The sequence below is a fragment of the Acomys russatus genome, chromosome 7 (assembly GCF_903995435.1).
Source record: "Acomys russatus chromosome 7, mAcoRus1.1, whole genome shotgun sequence".
In the NCBI taxonomy this organism is placed as follows: Eukaryota; Metazoa; Chordata; class Mammalia; order Rodentia; family Muridae; genus Acomys; species Acomys russatus.
In genome coordinates, this window is record NC_067143.1 from 65,959,817 (window position 1) to 65,977,523 (window position 17,707).

Here is a 17,707-nt window from a genome sequence, read left to right on the forward strand (position 1 = left end):
AGGCAGATGTGCTGGAGAAGGAGCTGAGAGGCTACATCTGCATCCACAGGCAGCAGCAGGAGAGAAACCTCAAAGCACACCCTCACCCTGCGTGACACACTTCCTCCAACAAGGCCACACCTCCTAGTCCTTTCAAATTGTGCCACTCTTTGAGCATTTAAATACAAGAATTTTGGGAGCCAGTCATTCTCATTCGAACCACCACACTGTGTGGAGGTTTTTCTTTTTCTTTCTTTTTTGGTTTTTCAAGACAGGGTTTCTCTATGTAGCTCTGGCTGTCTTGGATTCTTTGTAGACCCAGGCTGGCCTTGAACTCACAGAGATCCACTTGCCTCTGCTTCCCAAGTGCTGGGATTACAGGTGTGTGCCACCACACCTGGCTGTCACACTGTATGTCTTAAAGTTTGTCTTTGCTGAGAAAAACAAATGCTGTTACCTTGAGTTCTTTCCAGGGTAGTACAACTTAGGCATTGTAAACACGATCTGTTTGTTCTGGCTCCTGACTGTTTATTTTATCAGTAACCTAAGAGGTCAGAAAATTTAATACTTTGGTTTTTAAGACAGGATCTCTCTTCATAGCCCTAGATATCCTGGAACTCAGTATGTAGACCAGGTGGCCTTGAACTCCCGGAGATCCTCCTGCCTCTGCCTCTAGTACTAGGATTTAAGGCGTGGGCCACCAAGTCCTGCTAATTTTATAATATGTATATCATGGCACATATTCTTATATACTATTCCCACTAAATAAGGATGTATTTATAATTTATTGTTATATTTAATTTCTCTCTCTTTTCCATTTAGAATCCAAGAGTCAGTTTTTCATGGGAAAAAATTGGTCCAGAAGCCAAGACTTGTTGTCCACAAACTTAATATTGTGTAGATCATCTTACCACTTGAGATCTCAGTGGCTTCATCTGTGAAAAAACAAAAAAGAATAAGACAGAACCTTAGCCTGCCTGAAGGTAAGTGTTCAGTGAAAATTTGTTGCTTGTTTGTTTGCGACAAAGGAAACCAGCTATGACCTTCAACAGCAATAAAACACAGGGAGAGACCATAAAACAGACACAGGGGTGGTTTAAACACAACATTTATTTTGTCATTTCAAATAATTCTATTTATTAGGGGGAGAAGTAAAGACAGAGTCTCACTGTGTGTCCCAGGCTGGTCTAGAACTCACTGTGTGGTCCAGGCTGGTCTAGAGCTCCCTGTGTGTCCCAGGCTGGTCTAGAGCTCCCTGTGTGTCCCAGGCTGGTCTAGAGCTCCCTGTGTGGCTCAGGCTGGTCTAGAGCTCCCTGTGTGGCTCAGGCTGGTCTAGAACTCACTGTGTGTCCCAGGCAGGTCTAGAACTCACTGTGTGTCCCAGGCAGGTCTAGAGCTCCCTGTGTGTCCCAGGCTGGTCTAGAGCTCCCTGTGTGTCCCAGGCTGGTCTAGAGCTCACTATGTGTCCCAGGCTGGTCTAGAGCTCCCTGTGTGGCTCAGGCAGGTCTAGAGCTCCCTGTGTGTCCCAGGCTGGTCTAGAGCTCCCTGTGTGTCCCAGGCTGGTCTAGAGCTCCCTGTGTGTCCCAGGCTGGTCTAGAGCTCCCTGTGTGTCCCAGGCTGGTCTAGAGCTCCCTGTGTGTCCCAGGCTGGTCTCGAGCTCACTGTGTGTCCCAGGTGGGTCTTTAGCTGATAGTTATTCTCCTGCCTTAGCCTCCTGTATGGTAGGATTATAAATAGTAAGCACAATACTCAGATTAAAGTGATTCATCTTTTAAAAAAGATTTTATTTATTTATTCATCATTTTGTGTGTGTGTGTGTGTGTGTGTGTGTGTGTGAGAGAGAGAGAGAGAGAGAGAGAGAGAGAGACAGAGACAGAGAGAGAGAGAGAGAGAGAGAAACTGAAATCTGAAAATAGTTAAAGTCAAGAGCAGTTTGGCTTCTTAATCACTGAGCCATCTCTTCGGTCCGTAAAATAATTCTGTTATTTAAGCTTTATTTTATTTTATGTGTACGGGTGTTTTGCCCACATTCATGTCTGTGCACCATGTGTGTGCCTGGTGCCCTCAGCCCAGAAGAGTGTGTCAGATCACCTGGAACTGGAGTTACGGGTGCTGGGATTAAAGGCGTGCGCCACCACTGCCCGGCTGAGACCTAATCTTGTAGTTCTTGGTCTTTGGCCTGCTAAGGTTTCCCTAGTTCTCAAAAATCAAAGATGGCTGCCAGGCTTCTAGTGTCCCAGCAGGGTTCCAGGCACCCAGGCAGAGACAAGGAAACATGCGTTCCTTCTCCTTGGAGACTCCCTGAACCAAAGCTCAGACTCCAAAGAAGTGTAACTGGATGCATGGCTACCCTAGTAAGATGGGGCGTACGTTACTGGGAAGGAAGGACTGATGTGGATCTCAGCAGAGGAGAAGTCCCTGTCACAGATAGAGTGTCTGTCGTCTCTTTTCTGAGCTTGGGCTCCTTGGCAGTGACTTACGTGGCTTCAGCGATTGGAGCAGACCTTATTGCTGCCTAGAGAAAGAAATGGTTTGCTAAGTTGCATTTCTGTTATTTTCTTGGGCGTGCATTTGTTTCTTTGTTCGTGTGTGTGTGTGTGTGTGCGCGCGTGCGCGCGCACACGCGCGCAACGCAAAATATAGCCAGGCTGTGGGACTAGTCTGTCTCTAGAGCTGTGATTACAGGCATGTGCCCTCGTGCTTGGCTCTGTTCTGCTTTTATTCCATGAGTCATTAGGGAAGGACTTCTCTCTAGTTTGGGGATTTGGTCTGGTTATTTAAAAACAACCGCCCATGAATGTTCAATGCGTTGTTTGTTGTGCAACTGATGACTGTGTAGAGATGCGCTGACGTTCATCAAACTGCAGGCAGTTAAGTAAAGAAGACACTAGAAAGATAGAGCATTGTCGCCTAAGCGGTCATCTGAAGTGACTGTGTTTATTATTTCCACTCAAGTGGGTCACACAGGACCCATCTTTTTGCCTTTCTAGTTGAAAGGAGTTGATTGTTTAAAGTCACTTAGCTCTTACCTGTCATGAATTTTTCTCTAACTACCTACCCTTGCATAACTTATGTAAGTATACCATTTACGGGGGGTGGGGGGAGGGTGGGTGGTCGGGGGGGGGGGAGGACAGCATTAGGAGTTGAGACCAGGCCCTCACACATGCTCCTCAAATCCTCTATACAGAGCTACAATATACCCCAGCCTCAGGGCATGCCGATATTTCTTTCCAGATGTTCCCTGTAAATGTTTACAGACATACCATAGTTTTTCACTTAATATGGTCCAGAAGACTGAGTATGGTGGGACACAGCTGTAATTCTAGAACCTCAGAGGTTGGTAGCGGCTGGGGGATCCAGAGTGCAGGCTGGGCTGGGATACAGGGTTCAATTGTCATTATTTTGGTGTAAAAAAGTGAATGGAATTTCAAGTGAGGATGAATGAATGCACAGGTTCAGCCAGTCGTTTAGTGTTTGTAGGAAGGAGAGATTGAGATTTCATTTCTATGAAGTTTGTTTGCATTTCTCATACTTTTCCTGTTAATACTTGGGCATGGCCAGGCATGGTGGTACACAAACTCTTATTGGCCTTGGACTTCCTGGAACTGAAGATGACCTTGTGTTTATGATCCTTCAACCTGTCCTTTCCAGTGCTGGGATTATAGCAGGAGCCATCAGGCTTAGTTTTGCACAGCCCTGGACCTGTAGGTGGGTTTCCTTCCGCTATCTTTTGAACCTCTCATGGGGGTTTTAAAAGACATTTGACATTTGAGTCATCAGACTAAATATGTGTAGTCTTGAATACCACTTTAATTTTTCTTAGCGTTTGTTCTGCTTTGGTGGTTTGAGATAGTCTTACTCTGTAGCCCAGGCTAGTCTCAAAGTCGCCGCCATCCTCATGTCTTAGCTCCCCACATGCTGGACTCTCTCAGGGATGGAGAGATGGTTCAACAGTTAGAGTGCTGGCTGCTCTTCCAGTGGACCTGGGTTTGAGTCCCACCACACACATGGTGGCTCAGAAGTGTCTGTAACTCCAGTCCCAGGGCAGCTGACACCTCTTCTGGCCCGTGTGCATGACATACACTCAGTGTGTTGGCATACATACGGGCAAAACAAATGAATAAATACATTTTTCAAACTTTTTCATTAACAGAAACATGGCTGTTCTGTACATTGTTTTTTAAAGCAACTTTTCCCTCAGAACTGCTTATTGATTAACCTGCCTCTCTCACTATATTAAAGGCTTCCACATCAAGGAAGCATCTATTATTTATCTTTGCTTTCTAGCATAATATCTGATGTGAGTTCTTTCTTTTTCTCCTGGTTTTTGGTTTTTGGTTTTTTTCAAGATAGGGTTTCTCTGTGTAGGCTTGGCTGTCTGTCCTGGACTCTCTTTGTAGACCAGGTTGGCCTTGAATTCACACCAATCCACCTGGTCTCTGCCTCCCGAGTGCTGGGATTAAAGGCCTGCACCACCACACCTGGCCTGATGTGATTTCTTAACACATAAACATTTGTTTGAAGAAAACATACTTAAGCCTTAAAGAGAGGAAAAAATTAAAAGAAAAGAGAAAGAGAAAAAGAAGAAAGATTCACAAAGGCAAGGACAGGGCTAGGGAGATGACTCAATGGTAAGAAGGCTTGGAGTGCAAGCTTGAAGATCTGAGTTCAAATCCCCAGTTAGAAAGCTAGGCATGATCCCTTATGTATCTGTGGCTCCGCCCCTCTGCACTGCATGTGAACATACACCACATTTCTCTCTCTCTCTCTCCCACACACACACACACACACACAGACACATACACTCTCTCCCCCTTCCTCCTCCCTTCTATCCCTCTCTCCTTCCCTCCCTCCTTCCTCCCTCCCTCCCTCCCTCCCTCCTTCCCTCTACCCCTCCTTCCTTCCCTCTCTTACACACACAGTTACGCAGTTTATACTCCTAACTGGATAACCACTTGACTACTCGAGTGATTTCATAGCTAAAAAATTCTGGCTCTGTGTGTAAGTCACACCTTTGGAGTTGTTTTTCTGGGCTTGGAACTTGGGAGGCTTGTTTTGGACTCACTGGATACATAGGGGAAGGCTCTGGTTCTGTGTGGATCCGTGCTTTTTGCGTTGTCTTATCATGGGGCTGGGGTGTTGCTCATTGGTCAAATGTTTGCCTAGCATGCACCAAGCCCTGGGTTCTATTGCCGGCACCTTATAAACTGGGTGTGGAGGTGCACACCTGTAGTCCTGACACCTAGGAGGCAGAAACAGGAAGATCAGGCTACATAGTAAGTTCAGGGAAATCTGGGTTACATGTCTACAACAGCAACAACAACAACATTTCACATTATCCTAGACTTGTTGGCTCCTGCCTGTGATCTGAGCATTGGGAAGGCTGAGGCATGAGTGCTTTGCATTTGAGGCCAGCCTGGGCTACACAGGAAGTTGAATGGATTTCATGTCATCCTGCTCTTAGAGAGTAAACTCCCAGCCTGCAACGTCTGGCTCAGTCTGCCGTTCAGCAGTTGGCACACTGGCTCCTTTCAAGGTCTGTATGGCCCTTATGGAAGAGGATGATGATGAAGGAAGCACGACCATTCCTACTGACGTGGCCAGGGAAGGAGACTAGCTCACACCTCTGCTCTTCTTCCTGTGGGCGTCTTTCCTCAGCTCTCCTGTGCAACGTTCATAGTTCCAGTTGATGGAAGTCTGTAGATGAATCGGTTGCTTTTGGGTTTCAAGAGATTTCTCTGCCATCACTCGTCCACCTGATGTAATCGAGTACGTTCCATTTCTTTTATGGCAAGTCGACATTTATTAAGGCCTCAGCAATGCGTGAGCTAATTGTTCTAGTTGTGTCTAGAATGAGCACTGAAAGAGTAGGCTGGGATAAAGGGGACAGTGTGCTCAGAATGGTCTTCAGTGGTCAGAAGGAAGCAAGAGCGCTATCTAGATGGCTCAGCCGGTCAAGGCAATGGCTGATGAGCCTGGTAGTCTGAGTTTGCTTCATGGGCCCAGGTGGTGGCAGGAGAGAAGCTGACTTCTAAAGGTTATCTCTGATCTCCACATTAAGTAAGAAATGAGAGGTGCAAGGTGTGGTTGGCGCACACCTGTAATCCCAGCACTTGGGAGGCAGAGGCGGGTGGGTCTCTGTGAGTTCGAGGCCAGCCAGGTCTACAGAGAGAGTCCAGGACAGTCAAAGCCACACAGAGAAACCCTGTCTTAAAAAATGAAAAAACAAAAACAAAACAAAAACAACAACAATTGCAAAACACCAACAAAACAGAAAACATTTAGGGCTGGAGAGATGGCTCAGAGATTAAGAGCACTGGCTGCTCTTCCAAAGGTCCTGAGTTCAGTTCCCAGCAACCACATGGTGGCTCACAACCAACTATAACGAGACTCGGTGCTGTCTTTTGGCCTGCATGTGTTTATGCAGACAGAATACTGTATGCATAATAAAATGAATAAATCTTAAAAAAAGAAAAGAAAAGAAGAAAGAAAGAAGAAGCGGTGAGTATCGAGAGGCAAGGGAAATAGGAAGTCCTAAAGAAGATGGTAGATTTCACACCTAGAATTTCTGTGCGTCACTGGTAGGACACACGGCCACAGGGCATATAAGAAAACAAAATGCTGCCAGTGAAAACCAAGGCCACCCTGACATGCTGTATCATGCACAGTTCCATTTGGCTACTAAAAGAGGTTTGAAAGGTTAATTTAGATGTACAGCTTTTGCGCAGCATTTATAAAAAGATTTGCTTATGTTTATGAGGGTTTAGCCTGCGTGTCTGTGTACCACATGCATGCAGTGCCCACGGTGGCCACAAGAGGGTGTCGGATGCCCTGGGACTGGAGTTAACAGATAGTTGTGAGTCCCTCTTTTGGTGCTGGGCATTGTTCCTTAGCCCCTGGAAGAGCAGCCCGTGCTGTTAGCTGCTGTGCCGTCTCTCCAGCCCTGTCTTCTCAGGGCTTGTTGCCTGGGAGTTTCTTCTAACCCTGTAACTTGAACTGTATAAGCTTTGGTGCTGGGGTTTTCTTTGTGCTGCCGTAAGCTGGCAGTGGGCTTTCAGCTTTGTGTTCGCCTTTTTTTTTTTTTTTTTCAAACTCTTTATTGGTTTGTTAACCAAAACCACTGCCAGCTGTCTGTTGGCAGGGACAAATGTATGCTGTTTTGAAACATAGATCAGATCGTCTTTTGTCTCCAGATATGTTTTAGCCTTTTTTTTGGTCATAAATTTAGTCATCATTGATAAGCCATGACAGAACGGAGTTATTATTATTATTTTTTACAATTATGTTTTCATCAATCTTTTAGCCCAGTTTTTTTTAGTAGTCTTGTAGTGTTAAGGGCATATTTTGTCAGAGTGTCACAGCCTACTCCCAGGCTGGTAGCCTTTGTGGTTTCAGGGGCGTTAGACAGAAAGAAAACATCCAAGCCAGCCTGGGCAGATTGTTATGTCCCAAGAAGTATATTATCAACTTTTAGTAGTCAGAGTGTAAATTGTCATTAGACCCCAGAAAGGTTTGTAGGCCAAAGCTGTTGCAGTTAATGTTTACAACACCACAGTGGCCCCACGTGAGCTAATATTTAAGAAAGAGGCTCTAATGTTTTGGCGTGATGGGCATTTCAGTTCTCAGATGGTAACCGGAACGACAAGAACCAAAACAAGCACAATTCCCAGGTTTATGTCCAGTTTGATTATAATAAACCAAAAGTCGTCCTGAGACAAAGGGAAGAGGTTGTTAGAATCTGTAATCTTGGAAGCCGAGGTAAACTCTAATTGAGCAGAACCAATGGCTGTAATTTGTTAATGTAAGGGCTGCATGTTTAGGGATAACTCAGGGTTGTATTGATGCCCATGGAGGTGGGATTTAACCTGTGCCCAGGTCACCTCAGAAGCATTGTATTTAATGCCTAAGTGCCTGGGTTATCAAACCAAGGCTGGGTCAGATTTACAGGTAATAAAACATAAGATGGTTGATTTACCTGAACAAAAGTGTTTGTTTTTAAGTAAAATTAATACAATCAGTAACTATATAGTACCTTATTAAAATAAAAAATTATTTATTTATTACATATACAGTGTTCTGCCTCCATATACACCTGCACATCAGAACAGGGCACCAGATCTCATTATAGATGATTGTGAGCCGCTTGTGTTTGCTGGGGATTGAACTCAGGACCCCTGGAAGAGCAGACAGTGCCCTTAACCTCTGAGCCATCCCTCCAGTCCATTAAAAATTTTTTAAAAACTCTTTTGTAATATCAAAATTAAAGAACCTCTTTAAAGAGTAAAGTCATAGAGCATAACCACAATGTTTATAAGGTAAAACCAAGTTTTAATAGTGCTAACAATTTGGTGTTTTTAAAATCAGTACTAAGTGTATCGTTTTCATGTTACAGTTCGGCTGCCAGCAAGAAAAGTTCTTGAATATGGACACGTAGAGGTGCAGCTCTAATACCTCATTAAAAAGACATTGTTTTAAATCTTATAATTTATAAGTTGAGTATTTAATATAGGACAGAAATTATAAAAAAATCTTATTTTAATTTAAAGTACTTTTGAAGACCTGTTTCTTTAGTTGGCTTATGCCATTTGTTGTTTAGAAAGGCTCCAACCCTAAATTACAAGCTTAAGTTAACTTTCTGTTACAGATGTTACAGATTTTTAACCACACCCAATAACCACTAATTTATAACCAAGACATACAGAACACCGTAAATTCAAACACTTAAAACCAGTCAGAAACAAACATGTAGTAAAACAGACAAAACTTTTTTTTTTCTTTTTCTAGCTGTAGTTTCAAGGGAGGAGCATTTTGTTGCCTGTTTGATTAGCATATTACAGTTTTTATTAATTTTGTTTTTTATAGCATAACTCTTAATGGATCTTACACCTAAATATTAAATGCTAAAGGCAGAACCTGTAGAAGATAATAGAGAAACTAAGGCTATCTAATTTTGGCATCCTGCCCGGGATGTTTCTACACACACGCCCCTGTTGGAAATGCACAGCCCCCATAGTGAAATTTATGCGGAGCCCATCGCCAAGGAGCCCAATGAGTGACTGTGACTGACAGGGCCCTTACTGGTGGCTTCATCTGGTCACTGCTTACCACTGAGGCCCCTGGAAAGACCCGACACATTAGCTCCCACTGCTCAGCTCCTCCCCGCTGTGGGTAGTGACCCTGCCCTCACCATGTCAAGGGGCTCGCCTGAGCTCAGAACACATCATTGGGAGTCCAGGCAGCCCTGGGCTTGTTGCCAATTTGATCTAGGCAGAAGACTTTCACCTGCAACTGGCTGGCTCCAAGGACAGAGCTAATTTATCAATTTTTGTTATTTCTCTTTTGAGAATCTTTGAAATGAGTTAGAACTAATGGCCAGCAGATGGAGTTTGGCCTTTCTCTCAGAATATAAGATGTAAAACAACATTTAAACAATTAAACAAATATACAGACAGTAATATTACAGACATAGAAACAAAATTTGACATGATGGCCATGTCAGACAGGCAACACAAAAACGACACAGTCTCGAGACTTCGACAATATACGGCCAAACAGATTTCAGGTGTTTATCAAAGGGAACCAGAGAGGGGGTAGATGTAGTTTGAACCATAATTGAGTACTTTAAAAACCAAAGCAACAAGACGGCGAGCAACACACACATACACACACGCGCGCGCGCGCACACATACAAGTAGACCCCCAAAGATCGTTCCAAGGAAAATGAAAGCAAAAAACCAAACGGCTCCGTGGGTCTGGGCCCCTGTGTACTCGGGGCGAAGACTAGATGAAGACCGCCTGACTCCCCGGGAGTGCGAAACAGCCAAACCGAGAGTCAAGACCTCTGGCCTCCCTGGCTGGAGAACTGTCCGTGAGTCCACTATGTCCCCTTTGTCCCCCTTTCTTACGCTCTGAGTGGCTTTTCAGACAGACACAAAGGCAATACAAGACACAGGTGCACCCAAAAGCTTACCAAGAAAGAGTCCCCTGAAACACCCCACTGCCCTTGGGTGTGTGTGTGAGTTGTCTTCAGAGATCCCCGTATGGGCCACCAAATGTTAGGGTCTGCATGGTCTGCTGAAGAAAGACCCGAAGGCAGTATGCAAAAAGTGTTTTTATTCTAGCATGCTAGGATCGCCTCTCTCCTCTAGAGGGCGACTCTGAAATGAGTGGGCAGGCTCAACTTACACAGTTGGAGGGATTTGTGACAACCTTTACTTGATTGGTCAGAATTGAGTGAGAATATATGAGGGGATTCAGGATTGGCTGTTGGTTTGGTTGGGGGGGGGGGCGGGGGGAGCTTTTTGAGTCAATGAGGTTTTGGCGCTTACTCAGGAGTTGGCCTTTAATTTGATTGGACGGGGCCAGCTGTGTTCTTTACCAAGACCATGGAGTAATAAAAACATGATATCCGGTCATTTTGTTCTATAAGCTGATCAGCTGCCTATGAGCTATAGCTGTCCATTACTTGTGATTTTTCCAGGAGTTGTTAGAAACTTGACCTAGTTAGGCAGAGTGAAAATCCTGAAGCCTTTCGTGGAGTTGGTTTAGTCAAGCAAACTGGGGTCTTAGGAGGGTTTAGGGTCCCTGGGGGAGGGTCCCTTCACGGTCAGCTGTGGAGGAACACTGGCAGTCTGTGTTCTTTTCCAGGCGTCCTGTTCATTAACTTCTCAGACACATCATAGCACGCTCCAGGAGCTAAGTGAGCACGCCCGGCAGGTTAGCCAGGCTCTTGAACACTGAAGCCAGATTTAGCCACTCTGCCTTTAGCTGTGTCATCGCCCACCCCAAGAGCACACTGTAACGTCTTTGGGAGGCCGCCTTGTAGTTTAAGGTGTAATGTATCAGCGGCGTTGGCCAGGCATTTTTCTGAGCGTTCTTCAGTGGAGTGCTCTAAAATCCCAGACACAGGCTGGAGATGCAGTTTAGTTGGCTGCAGGAAGTCCTGGGTTCAGACCCAGCACGTGGACCCACTGGATTCTCGAAGAGAGCCTTGATTGTGGAAGTGAGCCCCCCAATAAACAAGTCCACAGAAGCCACAGGACTTGGGCTGGGGAAATGGCTCAGTCTGCAGAGTGCTTGCCTAGCGTGCACAAGGCCCCGAGTTCAGTCTCTTCCACTGCATAAGCTGGGCATGAAGGTGGACACCTGTGCTCTCAGCATTCCAGGAGGTGGAGGCAGGGGAGTCAGAAGCTCAAAGCCGCCCTTGGCTACCGAGGCCAGCTTATCTCAACATAAATAAATGAACATTTCAAAACATGAAAACCTATTCTCCTCACTCAGTTCAGCGATGCATACCTATCATCTCAACATTCAGGAGGCTAAGGCAGGGAAGTCACTGTGAGTTTGATGCCGGCCTCTTTCTCACCATTAGTGTTACTGTATTGTTTTGAGGTGTGTGAGAGACCCAGACGTTTGTCAGCGTTTCCCATGGGCTGAAATCAGCTTTGCCCCCTTAATCTTACCCTACAGTGCTGAGGCCATACGTGCTAGATAAGTGTTCTGCCACTGAGTTATACCCTCAGGCAGTCTTTTCTTTTTCTTTCTCTTTTTGGTGAGGCTTTTGAGACAGACTTTCTCTGTCTAAAAGCTCTGGCTGTCCTGAAACTCACTTTGTAGACCAGGCTGGCCTCGAACTCACAACGGTCCGCCTGCCTCTGCCTCCTGAGTGCTGGGATTAACGGTGTGCGCCACCACGCCCGGCTAGTCATTCATTTCTTACGTTACACGTTACTAGAAGCTACGAAACGTTTGCTCAGTGTTAGGAAGACATGGCCGGCAGTTTGACATTTGCCTTAGTGATGGGTGTATCTGTCTTATCAGCCCAGTATCTGGGAAACCACGCTGGACCATGGAGTCACTTTCTGCAGTCCTCGCTGGGGCTCTGTGGCTGCTCATAGGGAATTCTGTTGTCTCTCAGAAGGTAGACTAGCAACACAGCTTTGTGTAGTGGTTTCCTGTCCAAAGTCTGGCAAAGCACTTAATGCCCGTAAGTGGAAAGGTCAGGGTGTTCCTCTAGCAGTGGTGTTGCTCACTCGTGAGGGCGCCATCACGCTAGGCAAGCACTCCCCACTGAGCGATGTCTGAGCCCCTTGTGTGCAGCCCAGGGTGACCCCAAGCTCTCTGCAGTCCTACCTCAGCCTTCCAAGCACTGTGGCCACAGGCACACACCACTGGGTCTGACTTAGCTTAATCCTTCGAAGATAGAGGGCCAGGAAGACACAGTGATAATGGGAAAAGTCTAAGTTATGACAGTAAAAAAAAAAATTGCAATAAAGTCTATGACATTTGGGTATTAAAGCTCATGTTGCTGTCACCACTTGGCCAATTTTTTTTGAAAGACAATCCCTGACTTTTAAGATATTAAGCTAAAGAATCATGTATCAAGTTGATTAAATACAGAATCAGTAACCTGAGTAAATTTAAACAGGAAATATTTGCATTAGAAGGAAGATGGGGCTGGAGAGATGGCTTGGTGGCTAAGAACACCTGTTCTTGCAGAGGACGCAGGTGTAGGTCCCAGAACCCACATGGTGGCTCCCAAGGCTCTGTAACTCCAGTTCTGGGGGTCCCCTCCCCCTTCTGAGCTCCTCAGGCACTGTACAGACAGGGTGCATAGATAAACATGCAAGCAAAACACTCACAGTAAAATAAATAAATCTAAAAGAAATTTATTAAGGAAAGAAGGCTGAGCTTGTACTCAGACAATGGAAGGAGAGAACCCACTCCTAAAAGTTGCCCTGTGGCTACCACACACTCAGTGTGGCACGCGTGTGCATACATGCACATGTACAGTAAATAGAGCAAAAGGAAAGGAGGCAAGGGTGTCAGTTATACAAAATAGTGTGTATGTGTATATACATGTACACACATGTATTAGCACACTAATCGGAGCACACTGACTTAGCAGTGCTGGTTTCAAACAAAATTGGCCTAAGTCACTCAAATAGTAAAGTTAAGTCCAGCAGAGGGCTAGGAAACCTTAAATTATGTAACTCATACTTACATAAAAATTGACAGAATTATCAGAAAATTATAAAGAAAGCAGATCATTTTTTTTTTTTCTGATAGTGGTAAAGCAAAAGATGAAAGTGAGCCGGGCGTGGTGGCACACACCTTTAATCCCAGCACTCGGGAGGCAGAGGCAGGTGGATCGCTGTGAGTTCGAGGCCAGCCTGATCTACAAAGCGAGTCCAGGACAGACAAGGCTACACAGAGAAACCCTGTCTTGAAAAACCAACCCCCCCAATAAAGATGAAAGTGATAAGAATATAAAATTTAGATTATGGAAAAGTTTAAAGCATGACTAGAATAGATGCTAAGCATGGGTTATATATTTTTTATTCACATTAAAAACATTTATCTTAGCTGAGCATGGTGATGTACAACTGTAATCCCAGCACTAAGGGGAGGCAGAGGCAGGTGGATCTCTGAGTTTAAGGCTAGCCTGGTCTACAAAGACAGTCTGAGACAGCTAAGACTACACAGAGAAACCTTGTCTTGAAAAAACTGAGAACAAACAAAACAAAAACACAAACAAACAACAAACCAACCAAAAAAATCCCATTTATTTAGCTTGACTTTTTTTTTTTTTGCTATATCTCTTTTTTTGTAAAATTGAAAGATTATTTTATATCATGTAATTCATTCTCTCTCTTTGTGTTTCTGTTTTAGCCCCCAGCAGCATGTGTCACCATACTGTGCTACAGTCTACCTTGTTTTAAAGTGTCCAGTTGACTGGAGTCCAGCACACTCTAATGTTGTACCACTGTCCCCTCTGTCTGATTTAACACACTTTCCTCCCCACTAAACACATCCTCTCCCAGTAACCTTTACTTCTGCTTTCCCCTCCCGCTGCCATCAGCCGTGAGCAGTAATAATGTACTTTCCTCAGGATTTGCCTATTGGGGCATTTTATGTGGATTGAATCATATAGTATGTATGTCTCTCTCTTGCTTTCTTTCTCTCTTTTTGCTTTAAATTGTGTTTATTATTTTGATTTTAAAGCCATATATTTCTCCTTAAAATCTCAGTCTTTGGCTTTTAAAATTACTAAAAAGCAAAATAGCCTTTGATTTTTGAATGCTATACAATGATGAATTGTCTTTGCCATGTGAAAATCAAAATGAAACCCAGGAATGAATGAACACAGGGCGGTTGGTGCCTTAGCCTGAGCATTGTTCCTGCCTGCCAAAGCAAACCAGGAGTTAGGGCGGAGCCTCGTGTTCCCAGGGTGTGGTACTTTCTTGATTTATCTCTCTCTCTTCAGTTGTCTCTATGTAGGAACAGCCTTTGGTATTTGATCTGTGCTGCTGTTGTTGCTGCTTTTGTTTCTGAGCACTGGGGCCTCTTGCTTTACCCCTGTGTTAGGCTTGCTCAGTAAACCTTAGTCAGCTAGAGGGTTTTGGTTTGGTTTGTTGCTTTGCTTGTTTGGTTTGTTGTTGTTATTTGGCTTGTTTGTTTGTTTTCTGGTTTTTCAGGACAAGATTTCTCTTGTAGCCCTGGCTATCCTGGAATTCACTCTGTAGACCAGGCTGGCCTCAAACTCAGAGGTCTGCCTGCCTCTGCCTCCAGAGTTCTGGAATTAAAAGCCTGTGCCACCACTGCCCAGCCTTCAACTAGAGGTTTAATTTAAAGGTATTTGTAAATTGTTTAACCTAGTAATTTTATAAAATTGATTTGAGCACAACCTATTATATTGGTATTTCTGATTATGTACCATAAAATACCTCTACTTTACCCACTAATTTGATAATGGAATTTACAAATTTAAGGACTACTGAGGTTGAGCTAGATGTGGTGGTCCAGGCCTGTAAGAGGCAGGAGGCGCAAGGGTTCAAATCCATGCTCAGCTGCACAGCGAGTTTGAGGCTTCATAGCATCCTGTCTCAATACAGAAAGAACAGTGAGGTCTAGAGAAATCCTCCAAGTTAAAAACTCCAGTGACTGACTTGTGATGACACAGTGACAGCTGTGACTAACTACAGCTGGTGTTTGAGTACAGAGCCAGGGACAGTGGGGAGTTACAGCTGGTGTTAGAGTACAGAGCTGGGGACAGTGGGGAGTTAGAGTACAGAGCTGGGGACAGTGGGGAGTTACAGCTGGAGTTAGAGTACAGAGCTGGGGACAGTGGGGAGTTACAGCTGGTGTTAGAGTACAGAGCTGGGGACAGTGGGGAGTTACAGCTGGTGTTAGAGTACAGAGCTGGGGACAGTGGGGAGTTACAGCTGGTGTTAGAGTACAGAGCTGGGGACAGTGGGGAGTTAGAGTACAGAGCTGGGGACAGTGGGGAGTTAGAGTACAGAGCTGGGGACAGTGGGGAGATAGCTTGGGGAGTAAAGTCCTTGCTGTGCAAGAATGACGCTTTGAGTTGAGTCCCAGAACCTAGGCAAGCAGCCAGGCCTGGTGGTAAATGCTTGTAATCACAGCACAGGGGTGACAATGACAAGTAGATCCCTAGCCAGCCAGCAACCTTCAGGCTCCAACAAGAAACCTAGTCTCAGAAAACAAGATGGACAGCTTCCGAAGTCTCTGGCCACTGCATGTGCACAAGCATGCAACAGGCACATGCACCAGCTCCCCCATCTACACACATAAATGGAAATCCTGCCCCTCCCCTAGTGCTGGGGAGGGAATCCAGGGCCTGCAATGTATTTGCCAAGGGCTCTGCTGCCCAGTTATACCCTCAGCCTTGACACTCCCTTGGAGATAAGCATTCTGCACGACAGAGCAGACAGAGGCAGTGTGTTGAAGGGCAGTGATTTCTGTTGCTTCAGATTAGCTACAGGACTCTATAGGAGATTGTGGGGCCTCCCACATCTCTGGTTTACAGCACAGACCCTGGGAATCTGTGCTTCTGCAGAGGAGCTACTCACAGGTAGCCTGCCACTTCGGTGTCAGTCATTCCAGGCCTGCTCTGTGGCTCTCTGAGTACTGTGTCTGTTTCCTGTCTGCCTTCCTCAGTGCTGTGGAAGTTCTTAGCATTGGCCTCGATCTGACCCCTAACATAAGCTTATATGTACAAAAGCCTGTAGTGTCAGATCGTAAACCTTTCCAATCCTTGCAGGAGACCTGGAGCTGTGGATCATTATGGAGACGGAGTGAAACTTCAGTTACTGTATTCAAAATGTTTGAAATCTTCTGCCCTCCTGTTTTAACCCCATGGCATCTACTAGTGAGAGGTGAACATAGTCATCGCCACACTGCAGAGACCTCTCCAGCATCCCACCTGACAGACACACTTTTTTGTTGTCGTGTTTTGAAACACAGTCTCTCATATACAGCCCTGATTGGCCTGGAACTTGCTATGTAAGATAGGCTGGCCACAATCTTGCTGCAGTCCTCCTGCCTCTGCTTCTTTACCCCTGTGGTTACAGGGCTGTGCCACCACACCCGGCCTATTGGGTATTTTATTGGCATATTTACTTGAAAGCAGCTTTTTTTGTTTGTTTGGTTTTTGTTTTTGTTTTTTCAAGACAGGGTTTCTCTGTGTAGCCCTGGCTGTCCTGGAACGCACTCTGTAGACCAGACTGGCCTGAACTCACAGCAATCCACCTGCATCTGCCTCCCAAGTGCTGAGATTAAAGGTGTGCGCCACCACCGTCCACCATTTTTTGGTTTGTTTTGTCATTCATTCACTCATTCATTCACTCATTCATTCATTCTCTGAGTGTGCATGTGCATCATGGGATACCTGTGGAGGCCAGAGCCGGCTTTCAAGTTCTTTCCTGGGGCTGGAGAGATGGCTCAGTGGTTAAGAGCACTGACTGCTCTTCCAGAGGTCCTGAGTTCAATTCCTATCAACAACATGATTTCAATTCCTAGCAACAACATGATGTCTCACAACCATCTGTAATGTGATCTGATGTCCTCTTTTGGCCTGTGGGTGTACATACATACACTCACATACATAATAATAAATAAATCTTTAGCGGTGGCACATGCATTTAATCCCAGCACTCCAGAGGCAGAGGCAGGTGGATTGATGTGAGTTCGAGGCAAGCTTTGTCTACAAAGTGATTCCAGGACAGCCAAGACTACACAAAGAAACCCTGTCTTGAAAAAAAAAACAAACAAACAAAAATCAAACAAAAAAACCCAACTCAAACCACCAACAAAACCAAAAACAAACAAACCAAAACCAACCAACCAACCAAAAAAAAACCAAACAAACAAACCAAAAAACCACCACAAGTTCTTTCCTGCCATCATATGAGTCCCAGAGACCAAACTCAGTTTGTCAGCCTTGCTGGGAAATGCCTTTACCCATTGAGTCATCTCCCTAGCCTGGCTGTTTTTCACTATGCTTTCATTGTTTTTTTTTTGTTGTTGTTTTGTTTTGTTTTGTTTTGTTTTTAATATTTTTAGTTTTTGTTTATCTGTATCTGTCTGTACATTTGCATATGGTGCCCACAAAGGCCAAAAGAGGGCATCAAATTCCCTGGAGCCAGAGTCGCAGGTGGCGGTGAGCTGCCTGACTTCTCTGAACAGTAGGCTGTTGACTGTGCCTGCAGCCCTCTTGTTTTATTTATTTAGGATTTGTTTATTTTACATTTAAGCATATGGGTGCTTTGCCCCTGTGTGTGTCTGTGTACCACACGCATGCCTGATGCCTGTGGAGCCAGAAGGTCCTCTGGAACTGGAGCTGTGTACAGCTGTGGGCAATCTGACGTGGGTGCTAGGACTGGACTCAGGACCTCTGGAAGAGCAGCAGGAGCTCCTAACCACTGAA

General features: G+C 45.1%; 1 long non-coding RNA gene across 2 annotated transcripts; it reads left to right on the plus strand.

Moving 5' to 3' along the window:
• Positions 1–1,020: 1,020 nt before the first annotated feature.
• On the plus strand, positions 1,021–1,635 carry LOC127192320 (uncharacterized). 2 transcript variants are annotated; one of them, XR_007830941.1, is made up of 3 exons: positions 1,021–1,164; positions 1,368–1,425; positions 1,484–1,635. It is a non-coding gene; the product is annotated as an uncharacterized LOC127192320 (long non-coding RNA). The 2 variants fall into 2 exon arrangements; XR_007830940.1 differs by lacking the exon at positions 1,021–1,164 and adding an exon at positions 1,186–1,251 and having other exon boundaries at positions 1,339–1,425.
• Positions 1,636–17,707: the final 16,072 nt, after the last annotated feature.